Raw genomic sequence first — 18089 nt, forward strand, 5'->3', positions numbered from 1 at the left:
CGCCAGTGTGGTCAACCTCTTGCCCCCACATCTGATAATGATCTCTCTGCCTATCGTTTGTAGGTTTAGGCAGAGTGGGCCTCTGCAGCGACTGTAATTCCTCTGATGCGTGCTCGATCCTTATGGCGCCATCTTGAGAGGTAATTTCATATCCTCCTTAGGACTGTTATTACTTGTCAGCGGTACACAGCTTTTTCATCAGAGCGTCAAATGGGGCCTCTCTCCGCAAGATTTTCCATAAGCCTCTCAAGATTTGCAAAGTGGAAGGTCATACTTTATCAATTTCTTTGTATCATACATAGTCACCATCTTCAAGGATACTTAAATTCCGCTATGTGTTAACGTTGCCCCGTTGAGCAAAGATGTCTTGGTAGGTTTGCTGGATGCAGAGTAGGATGATAGCACCACTTCAGACTTGATAGTTGTGCTCGGGCTGAAATCCTATCTATGTTTAGGAGTGCGAAGAGTTCAGTAAGCCGGTCTCCTGGCAGCACTGATAACCCGGCTCTTCCCGGGGGGGAGGTGAGATGCCTAGTATTAGGCCGCCGCCTTAGGCCTTATTCTCCAAACTGTAGCCCCAGCGTCATGCAGACAACAAGAATATTAAATGCTTGGTCGCTAGTGACCACACTTGTACAATCTGTAATTTATAAACTCATAACTTGCGAGTTATATGACAATAATCGGCGGATTACTGAAATCTCTGCTCAGAGCTCCCAGAGTGTGCGTCCTGTTTCAGACGCTGCTTGGACACGCCCCAAAGGGACTGGGTTTTTTACTCAAACTGTTTGTAGTTCCCAAAAAGGAAGGAACTTTCAGGGCCAATTCTGGACTTATAAAATTCTAAACAAATTCCTCAGAGTTCCATCATTCAAAATGGAAACCTTCGGACAATTTTACCAGATGATCCAGGAGGGTCAATATATGACTACCGTGGACTTAAAGGATGCGTACCTGCATATTCCTATCCACAAAGATCACCATCAGTTCCTGAGGGTTCGCCTTTCTGGACAAGCTTACCAGTTGTGGCTCTTCCCTTCGATTGGCCCACTGCTCCCAGAATTTTTACAAAGGTGCTCAGGGTCCATCTAGTGGTGCTAAGGCCAAGGGGCATTGCAGTAGCACCTTACCTAGACGACATTTTAATACAAGCGTCGTCCTTTCACAAAGCAAAGGCTCATACAGACATTGTTCTAAGCCTTTCTAAGGGTCTCACGGGTGGGAGAGGTGAACATAGAAAAAAGGTCTCTGTCCCCGTTCACAAGGGTTCCCTTCCGGGAACATAATAGACTCAGTAGAAATGAAGATCTTTCTGACAGAGGTCAGGAAGTTAAAACTTCTGAACACTTGTCGAGTTCTTCAATCCATTTCTCAACCCTCCATAGCTCAGTGCATGAGGTAATAGGACTCATGTGCGGCAATGGACGTAGTTCCATTTGCTCGAATTCATTTAAGACCATTACAACTGTGCAGCTCAAACAGTGGAATGGGGATTATGCAGATTGTCTCCCCAGATTCAAATGGACCAGAAAACCAGAGACTCACTCCTCTGGTGGTTGTCTCTGGATCACCTGTCTTAGGGAATGAGTTTCCGCAGACCGGAGGTGGATCATTGTCACGACCGACGCCACCTCCCTAGGCTGGGGTGCGGTCTGGGGAGTCCCTGAAGGGCTCAGGGTCTATGGTCTCGGGAAAGAATCTCTTCTCCCGATAAACATTTGGAATTGAGAGCGATATTCTATGCTCTCCAGGCAGTGGGCCTCACTAGCGGAGGCCGATATTCATCAGATTTTCAGTCGGACAACATGACGACTGTAGCGTACATCAATCATCAGGGGGAACAATAGAGTTCCCTGGCGATGGAGGGAGGTATCCAAAATCATCAAATGGGCAGAGGATCACTCCTGCCATCTATCAGCAATTCACATCCCAGGAGTGGACAACTGGGAAGCAGATTATCTGAGTCATTCAGACTTTCCATCCCGGGGGAGTGGGAACTTCACCCGGAGGTTTTTGCCCAGTTAACTCAACTATGGGTGCATTCCAGATCTGGATCTGATGGCGTCACGTCAGAACTCCAAAGTTCCACGTACGGGTCCAGGCCAGGGATCCCAAGGGCTACATTGGTAGATGCCTTAGTACGCCTTGGTCGTTCAATCTAGCTTTATGTCTTTCCACCATTTCCCCTTCTCCCCCGCTAGTAGCCAGGATCAAACAGGGAGAAGGCTCGGTAATTTCCTGATAGCTCCTGCATGGCCACGCAGGACTTGGTATGCAGACCTGATAAATATGTCATCGGTTTCCACCATGGAAGCTACCTTTGAGGCAGGACCTTCTAATTCAAGGTCCATTCGAACATCCAAACCTAGTTTCTCTGCAACTGACTGCTTGGAGATTGAACAGCTTTGATTCTAGCTAAGCGTGGGTTTTCGGAATCAGTTATAGATACCCTGATCCAGGGCTACAAAGCCTTCACCAGGAAAATTTACCATAAGATATGCGGAAATATCTTTGTTGGTGCGAATCCAAGAGGGTTACTCATGGAGTAAGATTAGGATTCCAAGGATTCTATCTTTTCTCCAAGAAGGATTGGAGAAAGGTTTGTCAGCTAGTTCCTTAAAAGGACAGATATCTGCTCGTCTGTTTTGTTACACAAGCGTCTGGCAGCAATGCCAGATGTTCAGGGCGTTTGTACAGGCTTTAGTCAGAATCAAGCCTGTCTATAGACCTGTGGCTCCTCCATGGAATCTAAATTTAGTTCTTTCAGTTCTTCAAGGGGTTCCGTTCGAACCTCTACATTCCATAGATATCAAGTTACTATCTTGGAAAGTTTTGTTTTTGGTAGCTATTTCTTCTGCTAGAAAGTTTCTTGAATTGTCTGCTTTGCAGTGTAATTCACCTTAACCTGGTGTTCCATACAGATAAGGTCGTTTTACGTACCAAACCTGGTTTTCATCCAAAAGTGGTTTCCAATGAAGAATATTAACCAGGAAATAGTTGTTCCTTCTCTGTGTCCTAATCCAGTTTCTAAAAAGGAACGTCTGTTGCACAATCTTGATGTGGTTCGTGCTTTAAAGTTCTATCTAAAAGCAACTAAAGACTTCAGACAAACATCGTCCTTGTTTGTCGTCTATTCTGGCAAGAGGAGAGTCAAAAGGCGACTGTGACCTCTCTGTCTTTCCTGGCTGAAAAGCATCATCTGGTTGGCTTATGAGACTGCTGGAAGGCAGCCTCCTGAACGAATTACAGCTCACTCTACTAGAGCTTGGCTTCCACATGGCTTTCAAGAATGAGGCTTCTGTTGAACAGATTCTGTAAGGCAGCGACTTGGTCTTCACTGCATACATTTGCCAAATTTTACAAATTCGATATCTTATGCTTCTTCAGAGGCTATTTTTGGGAGAAAGGTTTTACAAGCATGGTGCCTTCCGTTTAGGTTAACTGACTTGTTTCCCTCCCTTCATCCGTGTCCTAAAGCTTTGGTATTGGTTCCCACAAGTAAGGATGAAGCCGTGGACCGGATACACCAATGTAGGAAAAAAACAGAATTTATGTTTACCTGATAAATTTCTTTCGCCTACGGTGTATGCGGTCCACGGCCCACCCTGGCATTTGGTCAGGTTTAAATTTTTATTTTTTGTAAACTACAGTCACCACTGCACCCTATGGTTCTCCTTTTTCTCCTAACCGTCGGTCGAATGACTGGGGGGGGGCGGAGCCTGAGGGGAGCTATATGGACAGCTTTGCTGTGTGCTCTCTTTGCCACTCCTGTAGGGATTGAGAATATCCCACAAGTAAGGATGAAGCCATGGACCGGATACACCGTAGGAGAAAGAAATTTATCAGGTAAACATAAATTCTGTTTTTTTTTATTGACATTTTTTCACTGAAAATTTGCAAAGGAGAAAGGAGAAGGGATTAAAGTGTTATTATAGACTCACAATTTTTGTATATATATTTTTTATGTTATAATTCTAACGAAGTTATTGCTCACGATAAATCCAAGTTTAAACACATAGTCAAAATCCAAGTTTAAACACATAGTTAAAATTGTGTTAAGTTTGTTTTGTTTTTAATTTTGAACCTAAGTGGTTATTGTCACTACCAATATTATATTATTTTGTTTGTCACAGTGGAAATTATTGGCACTCTTTTTTGATGTGAAGTGAATATCTTCACGTAGCAAGTTTTTCACGTTGAAATTGAAACCCATTTAGTAGCGGTAACCTGCTGAGCAAATATATTTGTGAAAGTACTTTCTAATGGCGATATAAGGAATAACATTGTATTTTGAGCTTACCAGATTTGTCAAACTAATACCTATTAGGATCAGATGAAAATTTGTGGAAGATTATCGCATTGGTCTTAGAAATTGTTTTGAATAGAAGTCTATACCAATAGTAGAGGGTAAACTCTCTAACTAGAGGGGTATTAGAATCTGATAAATCACATATAAGCGATTGGTGAATTTGCAAACCTGAAAAGATTTGTTTGGTTAATTTTGCCTACAAGCTTAAAGTAACCATTGCTGCCAACATTGTTATAACTTTAGACTGTTAACATGGATCCATGAGGGAAATATCTAAGTTCTTTTAATTAATCATTGTATCTAATTGGAGTTGTCAACCCATGTCGTTTACAACGAATTTTAATCAATAACGGTTAAGTTTTAAATAAGAAGAAATTGCTTTTGTTAACTGTTATTTGTTTTAAATTTTATCAGGAATGACATTATCTTTTTAATATAATAAACATTGTATTTGAGCCCAAGACCCTGCCTCTATTGTTGGCGCTTTGATATTTGTGGACAGTTTAAATATCACGGTTGTCCTTTCCTGGTGGACTTCTTCCATAGTCACTCAGGCTCTTGCTATTTCATTGACAGTGCTTTTGTATGAAAGCACTCCATTCCTGTTTTGCCTTGGTCCATTCCGCTTGCTATTGAGGCCATTGATGGCAGCCCCTTCAGCCCGCACTTGTTACTCATGAAACTGCTCCGTTGTCCCATGGCTGTTGGGGCTCTTCATTTTGAAACACTCCAGTTCCAGGGTGATAAACTCTTCGCATTTTCCGGTTGTTCTGGGTTATCCCTGGCTCCAAAAGCACAATCCCAGTCTCGACTGACGCAGGTCCAAAATTTTTGTCGTGGTCCCCGCAATGTATTTCCACTTGTCTTCGGGAAACCAGTTAAAGTCTTGTGCACTTCTTCGGTATCTCAATTGCCAGAGGAGTACTGAGAGTTACTAGACGATTTTGACAAGGTGCGTGCCGGTACGTTGCCCTCCTCACCGGTCTTACATTTGTGCCATAGACCTGCAACCCGGAGCCATTCCTCCTCGGGCCGGGTTTTACCCTCTGTCTGTTGCGGGGGAATTGTGCTATGGAGGAGAATGTTGCTGATGCTCTGTTGCGGGGGGGATCATCCGCCAAATCCTGCTCTTCTGCAGGGGCTGGCTTCTTCTTTGTGAAGAAAAAGGGTGGCCAGTTAAGACCAGGCATCGATTGTAGGGGTCTTAATCGTCTTACCATTAGAATGCTTACCCTATTCCACTCATTACGGAACTCTTTGACTGCCCTTAAGAGGGCTACGGTCTTTACTAAACTTGATTTGAGAGGAGCGTACAATCTCGTTAGGATTAAGGAGGGCCACGAATGGAAAACAGCATTTAACACCAGGAGCGGGCATTATGAGTATCTTGTAATGCCCTTTGGCCTATGTAATGCTTCTGCTGTTTTTCACGAATTTATTAATGATGTCCTACGAGATATGTTGCAACAGTGTGTTGTGGTGTATTTAGACGACATCCTCTTACACTCACCCACACTTGAGGGCTCATCATTCTGATGTTACACGGTTCTTCAAAGACTATGTGAGAACGGCCTGTTTTGTAAACTCGAGAAATGTTAATTCCATCAGACTCAGTAACCTTCCTAGGTATGTTATCTCTGTTGCAAGGGTTCTCCATGGATCCTGACAAGTATCTGCAGTTCTGCAGTGGCCTCACCCAGTTGGTCTTCGGTCTATTCAACGTTTTTTGGGGTTCGCCAATTACTATAGAAAGTTTATTAAAAACTTTTCTTCCTTGGTCAAACCTATCACAGACATGACCCATAAAGAGAATGATCCACTCCATTGGTCATCTACTGCCATAGTCTTAAGACTGCCTTTGCTGCCGCTCCAGTTCTGGCTCATCTTAACCCTGTCCTGCCTTTCGTTCTTGAGGTTGATGCGTCTGAGACTGGAGTAGGGTGCCCTCTTGTCTCAACGTCCTACGCCTGACGGTTCCTTGCATCGTGTGGTTTCTTCTCTAAGAAATTGTCTCCAGCGGAGTGCAATTATGAAATTGGTTACAGGGAATTACTGGCCATAATTTGGCACTCAAGGAATGGAGGCATCTTCTCGAGGGTACTAGCGTGCCAGTGCTCATTCTTACTGACCACAATAATTTAACTATCTATCTGAAGCAAAACATTTGTCGCCGCCGACAGGCCAGATGGGCGCTATTTTTGTCTTGGTTTAATTATGTGGTCTCCTACTTGCCTGGTAGTAAGAATGTTAGGGCTCATGCCCTCTCTCAACAATTTTTGCCTCTGTCCAAGGAGGAGTCTGTACCTACTCCTGTTATACCTACTGACCATATTTTGGCTACCATACGTACTAATTTGACTTCTCCCTTGGGGGGAGGAGATTCTGGCTGCACAAAACCAATGCACCTCCTGAGAAACCTAGTGGTAAGTGTTTTGTTCCTGAGAATCTTCGAACTAAACTTTTGCACACTTACTACTATCCTAAAGCCGCAGGTCACCCAGGCAAGAACCAAATGATTTGGTTTGTCACTCGACAATTCTGGTGGCCAGGTCTTCCTTCTGATGTTGCTGCGTATGTTGCCTCCTGCTCAGTTTGTGCACAGAATAAGACTCCTCGACGACTTCCTGTGGGTCTTCTTCAACCTATTGCTAATGGTGAGCGTCCTTGGACCTATTTTTCCATGGAGTTTATTGTCGAGCTCCCTGTTTCCAATGGCAATACCGTTATCCTTATGGTGGTTGACCGTTTCTCTAAAATGTCACATTGCATTCCCTTGATTAAGCTGCCTACCGCTCAGGAGCTTGCTTCAATTTTTGCCCGGGAGGTCTTCCATTTATATGGGTCACCCAAGGAGATAGTGTCGGACCGGGGTAGCCAGTTTGTCTCCAGATTTTGGCGTTCCTTTGTGCTCAAGATGGGGATCCAGCTTTCCTTCTCCTTGGCATATCACCCTCAATCCAATGCGGCTGCGAAATGGTCTACTCAAGCTCTGGAACAGTTCCTCCGTTGCTATGTCTCAGATCACCACAATAATTGGTCTGAACTGTTACCTTGGGCAGAGTTTGCTCGTAATAGTGCTATTAATGCTTCCTCCAAGTTATCCCCGTTCATGGGTGAATTATGGGTATCAACCATCATTGTTGCCCGATTCATTCAGTCTCAGGGTATTCCGGCTTTGGTGGAGCATCTCCGGCAACTCCGTTCCATGTTGGTGCAGATTCAGGATTGTCCTTCACTCGTTCTATGCAGCGCCAAAAGTTCCAGGCTGATCATAGACGTCTGCCCGCACCTTCCTTCCAGGTTGGTGAGAGAGTTTGGCTGTCCTCCCGCAACTTGAACCTTTGTGCGACTTCTAATAAATTGGCTCCCCGTTATGTTGGTCCTTTTCGAATACTCTGACGGGTTAATACTGTGGCCTACGCTCTTGACCTTCTTCCTGCTATGCGCATCTCCATTGGTTTGTAATCAGTTTACCACTGTGCTGCCTCGTCCCCGTCCTATCTTTGTCGACAACCATGAGGAGTATGAGGTCAGCAGCATTATTGACTCTCGTATGTCCAGGGGCCGTGTACAGTATTTGGTTCACTGGAGGAGCTATGGTCCGGAGGAGCGTTCTTGGGTTTCCTCCTCTGATGTTCATGCTCCCCCCCTCATCCATGCCTTCCATGCCCGTTTCCTAAATAAGCTTTTTGTCCTCTCACGGGGAGGGGTCGTTGAGGGGAGGGTACTGTCAGGGTTTTTCCCTGTTTTGTTTGCCATGTGCAGCTGGCAACCATTTTACTCACCTCTCTTCATGACTCTGGTGCATTGTGGGGGATGCTGCTCATTTCCTGGACTTCCTTTTATGGCCAGACTGGTGTGCATCATCTGTGTGAGACAGGATGCAGTCTCAGAATTGTGATGTCATCATTTATTATTTAAAGGGCCTCTGTTCAGTATGCTTTGCCTTTGCATTGTCTCAGACCTGTTTGTTAGAGCTCCTGTGTATTACCTGGCTGCCTGACGTCCTTCCTGGTTCCTGATCCCTGGCTTGTTCCTGACTCTGCTGTTTTCCTTGTTCCTGATTCTGGCTTGTCTGACTATTCGCTTTGGCTCCTGACTCGGTCCGTCTGACTACCAGCTCTGGTTTTGACTCCTGGCTTGATATTTGACTTGTGGACTTTTTATTATTTTTTGCTATTAATAAAGGTGTGATTATTTTTGCACTTCTTGCAATGTGACCCCCCTTACCTCGTTTTTCATGCCGGTAAGGCGGTTTTACGTACTAAGTGGTGTCAGATCGCAACATTAATCAAGAGATTGTTGTTCATTCCTTGTGTCCCAATCCTTCTTCGGTGAAGGAATGTTTGTTTCACAATCTAGATGTGGCTCATGCCATGAAGTTCTACCTTCAGGCTACTAAGGAGTTCAGACAATCTTCATCTTTGTTTGTCATCTATGCGGGTAAGCGTAGGGGTCAGAAGGCCACTACATCTTTCCTGTCTTTCTGGTTGAGAAGTGTCATCCACCTAGCTTATGAGATGGTGGGACAACAGCCTCCTGAGAGGACTATGGCTCATTCCACTAGAGCACTGCAGTAGCTTCTTCCTGGGCTTTTGAGAACGAAGCCTCAATGGATCAGATTTGTAAGGCAGCTACCTGGTCCTCCTTACATACCTTTTCTAAATTTTACAAGTTTGATGTGTTTGCTTCTGCTGTAGCAGCTTTCGGGAGAAAGGTTTTGTAGTCTGTGGTGCCCTCAGATTAGGGTCCGCCTCCTTTTTGTTCCCTCCTGTTATTCCTTCAGTGTCCTCTGGAGCTTGGGTATTGTTTTCCCAACAGTAAGGAATGAAGTTGTGAACTTTCCCTGCCTTATGGAAATAAAGCAAAATGCTTACCAGATAAATTCCTTTCTTTCCTGGCAGGGAGAGTCCATGACCCCACCCGTAAGTTATTCTTCATTTGGGCTTCTCCCTTTTTTGCTTTTCTTCTGCCACTTTTATACCCTGATGTTTCTCCTACTTTTCCTTGACCGAATGACTGGGGGATAGGGGCAGGGCCGCCACTAGAAATTTTGGGGCCCCTTACTTAACCAATGATCAGACCAAGTGACTAATATGTATATGCACTATATTCTTAAGTGTAGTCAAACTTAGAAATGTTGTGAAGTTAGTAACACACAAACACAGAACTCAGTAGTAAGGTCAAAATGTCCTAAAAAGGAACAGACAATGGACACACACAATCTCAAACATAAACTTGCACATATACCCAAGGAAACACCCACAGAGACAGCCTCAGAAAACACACAAAGACATATACACTCACAGACACCCACAGAAAACACACACACACAGAGACACTCACAGAAAACACACAAAGACATCACAGAAAATACACAGAGAGACACTCACACATAGAGACACTCACAGAAAACACACAAAGACATACATACATACATATACACACACTCACAGAGACATCCACAGAAAATGCACAAAGACAGACGCATAAACCCTCACAGAGAGACCCACAGAAAAGAAATACATACACAGTCATAGAGACACCAACAAAAGCACACAGACATAAACACAGACACCCACAGAAGGTAAAATTTCTGCACATTACCATCCCCTAAATCAACAGTGTGTGATATGCATGCTAAAAAATTAGCAGAAATTAAGAGATCACTTTTTAAAGAATCATATTTGTAAATGAGCAAACAAAAATACTTATGGGAATTCAAAATTGTACATTATTAATCTGTCAGAAGGGGTAGATGAAAAAAAAGTACTTTGAAAGTTTGAAATATGTTTTGGTTTTTTTCCCCCCATTTTCCCCAACCAAGAGCATCACTTCAAATCTGTCAGCTGTACTTTATGGATTTGGAAAATGTTGTACTCTATATGGTCTTGGTGGAACCATAAGCTGTGATACTCAGTCTCATACTATTAGATCTGGTTAAATGCAGGATTTAGGCTTGTTTGTATGTATTTCAAAATTAAGTCAGCTGTAATGTAAACTGAACAGTGTTAAGTTAACCTGTCTCATTTCAAACACTGAGCAATCTTAGCCTGAGAGTACAACATTTTATGCAGATGTAAAAATCTTAGATAAAATGCCTCCTAGCATCTGGAAAGTCCTTGCATAAAGGGGCAATAAACTGGAATGTAATTAATATAAATTAAAAAAAATCATATCTGCCAAATGGGCACCTACCATTTGTTTATTGATGAACAAACATTTCTGCATGGTTTTAAATATAGAATTTCTACAGCATTGTCAAATAATCATAAATACATTGCTGCATATTGCTAAAAAAATGTGTTTTTATGGACCCCTGGTCCCACCATACATCTACCACACTGAATTTACAATCTGACATTGCACAAATAAATTAAAAAAAAACATTTTCTAAGTAAGTCCTACTTACTCTGCAAATGAAAGTGATCTGCCATCTGACACTGTAGAAACTGAAGTGCCAGGTGGTTTAGTGCACACTCGGAAATCCTCTCAAATGCTAATGCTTTACTCCTTGTAAAGATATTTCCCCACGCTCAATAGTACTCTGCTGTAGCGACCTCTGGTGGCTGTCAAAATGTAAAAATAATAATAGTTGTGTTTGCCTCAGGGGGCCGCCCTGGCCCATTGGGCCCCTAACAGGAGTCACCCTATTCACCCCCTGATGGCGGTCCTGGATAAGGGAAGTGGGAAGGATATTTAAGACTTTGGCTGGGGTGTCTCTGCCTCCTCCTGGTGGCCAGGTGTTGTATTTCCCAACAGTAAGGAATGAAATCGTGGACTCTCCCTGCCAGGAAAGAAAGGAATTTATCTGGTAAGCATAAATTTAGTTTTTGTAATAGATAGTGTTATTATAACATACTGCACGCAAAAAGTTATAATGGCTCAAAGATATGAAATCTCGGGTGTTAGAAGGAAAAAAAGCCTGCAAAGGGTTTTAACATAGATATACATACATATCTCAATATGTATGTGTGTGTGTATATATATATATATATATATATATATATATATATATATAGAATACATATATACAGAATATGTTATATGTATTTATAAATAGATATTCCTATATACAGTTTATCTGTATATATCAATACCTAAGTATAATCATCTATATTATAGGTATAAATATATATTTGTTTTAAATAAATCAGATAGAAATATTTATTTATGAATAAATAGAACATATTCCGTTACGTAAAGAACATTGGAAAATTAAATATTCATAATTTGTCGGTTTAGCGCTATTGAGAATGTGATGGTGTTTGCGCGAGAGAACGGGGTGTTAGTTTTTTTTCTCTCCATTGACTTATATGGGGGAACACATGAACGCGATTTTTAGATTTACGACTTTTTATTACACCTGGAGAAAAAAACAGTTTACTTTCAACTTGTAATACTGGCACAACCCGACTAGCGCAAAAATGAAAATCCTAGCAGAGTTTTTTCTATAGCAAAAACGCATAATACCGCTCCACTTGTAATCTATCCCTTAATCTGATATTGTCCAAAGATCTGGGGCAGTGTGTCATTTTGGTGATCGAAGGTTGCCTATCAGAAAACTAGACATTAAATTTACTATTCTATCTGTCTATGAAATGTATCTTTTTGTAAATGGATGTGTAAGGATGCCCCCTCTTTTGTGACCTTAAAACATGTACTTTCTAAATAAATGGAAATTGTATCTATAGTTCTTAGACCTGCAAACTAGAAGTATTTTTTTATTATTTGTTTTTTTTCCAAGGACATACAAAAATGTAAAGGCTTACAGGCTTATTAAATATATACTTACATCAGTATCATATACATTCCCTAAAAAAACATACGGCTAGATTACGAGTTTTGCATTAGAGGCTGTGCGGTGCTAACAAGCAGTTTTCCCTCACCGCTCACTTACCTACAGTGCTGGTATTACGAGTTTTCAGAAACTCGTCGTTAAAAGACAAGAGGTGACCGTTGAGCAAATTTTTGCTCCAAATTTCACTCCAATACCAGCGCTGCTTAAGTCAGCAGTGAGCTGGTGTAACGTGCTCATGCACGATTTCCCCATAGGAATCAACGGGGAGAGCAGGCTGAAAAAAAGTCTAACACCTGCAAAAAAGCAGCATATAACTCATTAACGCAGCCCCATTGATTCCTATGGGGAAATAAAATTTATGTCTACACCTAACACCCTAACATGAACCCCGAGTCTAAACACCCCTAATCTTACACTTATTAACCCCTAATCTGCCACCCCCGACATCACCGACACCAGTGGCGTCACTAGGGGGGGCGGGCCGCACCCGGGTGACACCCTCCAGGGGGTGACACCAAAAAAAATTTTTTTTTTTTTTTAATTTTATTGAAATTCAAAGAAATACAATGTTGAGATGCATGGATTTTTTTTATTAGAGGGGCTGGCATTTGTGAACATTGGTGGGACTGGGGAAGTTGTAGACACACAATTTTTTTGCCCCTTGAGCCAGTGCTGCAATTTCAACAAATAGTTTTCCCGGCTGCTTTTGCTTGTTTGTACTTTGCTTCTCCCCTGCCCAATTTCGCTATGAATGTTGTGGGCATGCCGTGGGGCTTGCAAAGTTGCGCTGCTAGCCTAAACCTGCCTGCCTATCTGTGCTCACTGCTCAGTGACATGTGGAGCAGTGGAGTCACTCACTGCTATGCTGTCTCTCTAAACGGGAACTGGCAAATCATGAGGGGATGCCTGGCACCTGACCGCATGACTGTTTGACACTGTCTTTAAAGTGAAGGAGCCACATATGATGCCCACCAGACCATTACGGTTACGGTACACTAAGTGCACACTGAACAGGTAGGAGGGCGGGCGGGGGTCTGGGGGTGGGCAGAGTGCAGAGGTGATTGGACATAAGAAGCGGTAGGCACGCGGCACGGGGCTGTGCACTGACAGGCTTGGAACAGAGTCAGAGAGCAGAATTTTCATAGTTTGCGCCTAAACCTTTTCTTTAGTGATTTATTTTTAGAGTGCTCTGTTTATCTTTCATTTGATGCTCTGCTGAGCCAGGGAGCAGCTCTAGGCATGCGCTTTATAATTAATGCAGTGCAGTTTACATATTTTGTAAGTGTGTGTCTGAGTTTTTGTGTGTGTGTGTGTCTCAGTGTTTTTGTGTGTGTGTGTGTCTGAGTGTGTTTCTGAGTGTTTGTGTGTGCATCTGAGTATGTTTTTAAGTGTGTCTGAGTGTTTGTATGTGTGTGTGCCTGTGTTTTTGTGTGTGTCTGCTTTCTGGGGGGGGGGGGGTGACACCTTAATTTACCGCACCGGGTGACACCAACCCTAGTGACGCCACTGACCGACACCTATATTATTATTATTAACTCATAATCTGAGCGGGTCCATCTTCAAGACATCCAACGCAGAGCATGCTCTTCATCCGACGGCTAACACTGAACGAAGGTTCCTTTAAATTGAACAGCCAATAGAATGCCAGCTCAATCCTATTGGCTGATTTGAGCAGCCAATAGGATTGAACTGATTGCATCAGCCAATAAGATTATTTCTACCTTAATTCCGATTGGCTGATAGAATGGATGGATGAAGATAGAAGATGCCATCTGGATGAAGACTTCTGTCCGTCTGGAGGACTACTTCGCCCGGCTTGGATGAAGACTTCTCCGGGCTTCGTTGAGGACTTCGGCCCGGTTGGATGAAGACTTCTCCCGGTAAGGTGATCTTCAAGGGTTTTTTTTTTTAAGGGGACATTGGGTGGGTTTTAGAGTAGGGCTGGTTGTGTGGGTGGTGGGTTTTAATGTTGGGGGGGGGATTTGCAATTTTTTTTTTACAGGTAAAAGAGCTGATTACTTTGGGGCAATGCCCCGCAAAAGGCCCTTTTAAGGGCTATTTGTAATTTAGTGTAGGGTAGGGCTTTTTTTTATTTGGGGGGGGGCTTTTTTATTTGGTTAGAGGGATTAGATTAGGTGTAATTAGTTTAAAAATATTGTAATTTGTTTATTATTTTCTGTAATTTAGTGTTTGGTTTTTTTGGTACTTTAACTAATTTTATTTAATTGTATTTAATGTAGGGAATTAATTTAATTAAAGTGTAGTGTTAGGTGCAACTGTAACTTAGGTTAGGTTTTATTTTACAGGTACTTTTGTATTTCTTTTAGCTAGGTAGTTATTAAATAGTTAATAACTATTTAGTAACTATTCTACCTAGTTAAAATAAATACAAACTTGCCTGTAAAAACATAATTTATGTAAGAACTTACCTGATAAGTTCATTTCTTTCATATTAGCAAGAGTCCATGAGCTAGTGACGTATGGGATATACATTCCTACCAGGAGGGGCAAAGTTTCCCAAACCTCAAAATGCCTATAAATACACCCCTCACCACACCCACAAATCAGTTTAACGCATAGCCAAGAAGTGGGGTGATAAGACAAAAGTGCAAAAGCATAAAAAATAAGGAATTGGAATAATTGTGCTTTATACAAAAATATCATAACCACCACAAAAAAGGGTGGGCCTCATGGACTCTTGCTAATATGAAAGAAATTAATTTATCAGGTAAGTTCTTACATAAATTATGTTTTCTTTCATGTAATTAGCAAGAGTCCATGAGCTAGTGACGTATGGGATAATGAATAGAGGGAGGGATAAAATAAAGACAGCCAATTCCGCTGAAAATAATCCACACCCAAAATAAAGTTTAAATCTTATAATGAAAAAAACTGAAATTATAAGCAGAAGAATCAAACTGAAACAGCTGCCTGAAGTACTTTTCTACCAAAAACTACTTCAGAAGAAGAAAACACATCAAAATGGTAGAATTTAGTAAAAGTATGCAAAGAAGACCAAGTTGCTGCTTTGCAAATCTGATCAACCGAAGCTTCATTCCTAAACGCCCAGGAAGTAGAAACTGACCTAGTAGAATGAGCTGTAATCCTTTGAGGCGGAGTTTTACCCGACTCGACATAAGCATGATGAATCAAAGACTTTAACCAAGACGCCAAAGAAATGACAGAGGCCTTCTGACCTTTCCTAGAACCGGAAAAGATAACAAATAGACTAGAAGTCTTTCGGAAATTTTTAGTAGCTTCAACATAATATTTCAAAGCTCTAACTACATCCAAAGAATGCAACGATCTTTCCTTAGAATTCTTAGGATTAGGACACAATGAAGGAACCACAATTTCTCTACTAATGTTGTTAGAATTCACAACCTTAGGTAAAAATTTAAAAGAAGTTCGCAACACCGCCTTATCCTGATGAAAAATCAGAAAAGGAGACTCACAAGAAAGAGCAGATAATTCAGAAACTCTTCTAGCAGAAGAGATGGCCAAAAGAAACAAAACTTTCCAAGAAAGTAATTTAATGTCCAGCGAATACATAGGTTCAAACGGAGGAGCTTTAAGAGCCCCCAGAACCAAATTCAAACTCCAAGGAGGAGAAATTGACTTAATAACAGGTTTTATACGAACCAAAGCTTGTACAAAACAATGAATATCAGGAAGACTAGCAATCTTTCTGTGAAAAAGAACAGAAAGAGCAGAGATTTGTCCTTTCAAGGAACTTGCAGACAAACCTTTATCCAAACCATCCTGAAGAAACTGTAAAATTCTAGGAATTCTAAAAGAATGCCAAGAAAAATGATGAGAAAGACACCAAAAAATGTAAATCTTCCAGACTCGATAATATATCTTCCTAGATACAGATTTACAAGCCTGTAACATAGTATTAATCACAGAGTCAGAGAAACCTCTATGACTGAGAATCAAGCGTTCAATCTCCATACCTTCAAATTTAAGGATTTGAGATCCTGATGGAAAAAAGGACCTTGCGATAGAAGGTCTGGTCTTAACGGAAGAGTCCACGGTTGGCAAGTGGCCATCCGGACAAGATCCGCATACCAAAACCTGTGAGGCCATGCTGGAGCCACCAGCAGAACAAACGAGCACTCTTTTAGAATCTTGGAAATTACTCTTGGAAGAAGAACTAGAGGCGGAAAGATATAGGCAGGATGATACTTCCAAGGAAGTGACAATGCATCCACTGCCTCCGCCTGAGGATCCTTGGATCTGGACAGATACCTGGGAAGTTTCTTGTTTAGATGAGAAGCCATCAGATCTATTTCTGGAAGTCCCCACATTTGAACAATCTGAAGAAATACCTCTGGGTGAAGAGACCATTCGCCCGGATGTAACGTTTGGCGACTGAGATAATCCGCTTCCCAATTGTCTATACCTGGGATATGAACCGCAGAAATTAGACAGGAGCTGGATTCCGCCCATAGCAGTATTCGAGATACTTCTTTCATAGCCAGAGGACTGTGAGTCCCTCCTTGATGATTGAAATATGCCACAGTTGTGACATTGTCCGTCTGAAAACATAATTTATGTAAGAACTTACCTGATAAATTCATTTCTTTCATATTAGCAAGAGTCCATGAGCTAGTGACGTATGGGATATACATTCCTACCAGGAGGGGCAAAGTTTCCCAAACCTCAAAATGCCTATAAATACACCCCTCACCACACCCACAAATCAGTTTAACGAATAGCCAAGAAGTGGGGTGATAAAACAAAAGTGCGAAAGCATAAAAAATAAGGAATTGGAATAATTGTGCTTTATACAAAAAAATCATAACCACCACAAAAAAGGGTGGGCCTCATGGACTCTTGCTAATATGAAAGAAATTATTTATCAGGTAAGTTCTTACATAAATTATGTTTTCTTTCATGTAATTAGCAAGAGTCCATGAGCTAGTGACGTATGGGATAATGAATACCCAAGATGTGGATCTTCCACGCAAGAGTCACTAGAAAGGGAGGGATAAAATAAAGACAGCCAATTCCGCTGAAAATAATCCACACCCAAAATAAAGTTTAAATCTTATAATGAAAAAAACTGAAATTATAAGCAGAAGAATCAAACTGAAACAGCTGCCTGAAGTACTTTTCTACCAAAAACTGCTTCAGAAGAAGAAAACACATCAAAATGGTAGAATTTAGTAAAAGTATGCAAAGAAGACCAAGTTGCTGCTTTGCAAATCTGATCAACCGAAGCTTCATTCCTAAACGCCCAGGAAGTAGAAACTGACCTAGTAGAATGAGCTGTAATCCTTTGAGGCGGAGTTTTACCCGATTCGACATAAGCATGATGAATCAAAGACTTTAACCAAGACGCCAAAGAAATGGCAGAGGCCTTCTGACCTTTCCTAGAACCGGAAAAGATAACAAATAGACTAGAAGTCTTTCGGAAATTTTTAGTAGCTTCAACATAATATTTCAAAGCTCTAACTACATCCAAAGAATGCAACGATCTTTCCATAGAATTCTTAGGATTAGGACACAATGAAGGAACCACAATTTCCCTACTAATGTTGTTAGAATTCACAACCTTAGGTAAAAATTAAAAGAAGTTCGCAACACCGCCTTATCCTGATGAAAAATCAGAAAAGGAGACTCACAAAAAAGAGCAGATAAATCAGAAACTCTTCTAGCAGAAGAGATGGCCAAAAGAAACAAAACTTTCCAAGAAAGTAATTTAATGTCCAGTGAATGCATAGGTTCAAACGGAGGAGCTTGAAGAGCCCCCAGAACCAAATTCAAACTCCAAGGAGGAGAAATTGACTTAATAACAGGTTTTATACGAACCAAAGCTTGTACAAAACAATGAATATCAGGAAGACTAGCAATCTTTCTGTGAAAAAGAACAGAAAGAGCAGAGATTTGTCCTTTCAAGGAACTTGCAGACAAACCTTTATCCAAACCATCCTGAAGAAACTGTAAAATTCTAGGAATTCTAAAAGAATGCCA

The sequence above is a fragment of the Bombina bombina genome, chromosome 1, assembly GCF_027579735.1.
Source record: "Bombina bombina isolate aBomBom1 chromosome 1, aBomBom1.pri, whole genome shotgun sequence".
Lineage (NCBI taxonomy): Eukaryota > Metazoa > Chordata > Amphibia > Anura > Bombinatoridae > Bombina > Bombina bombina.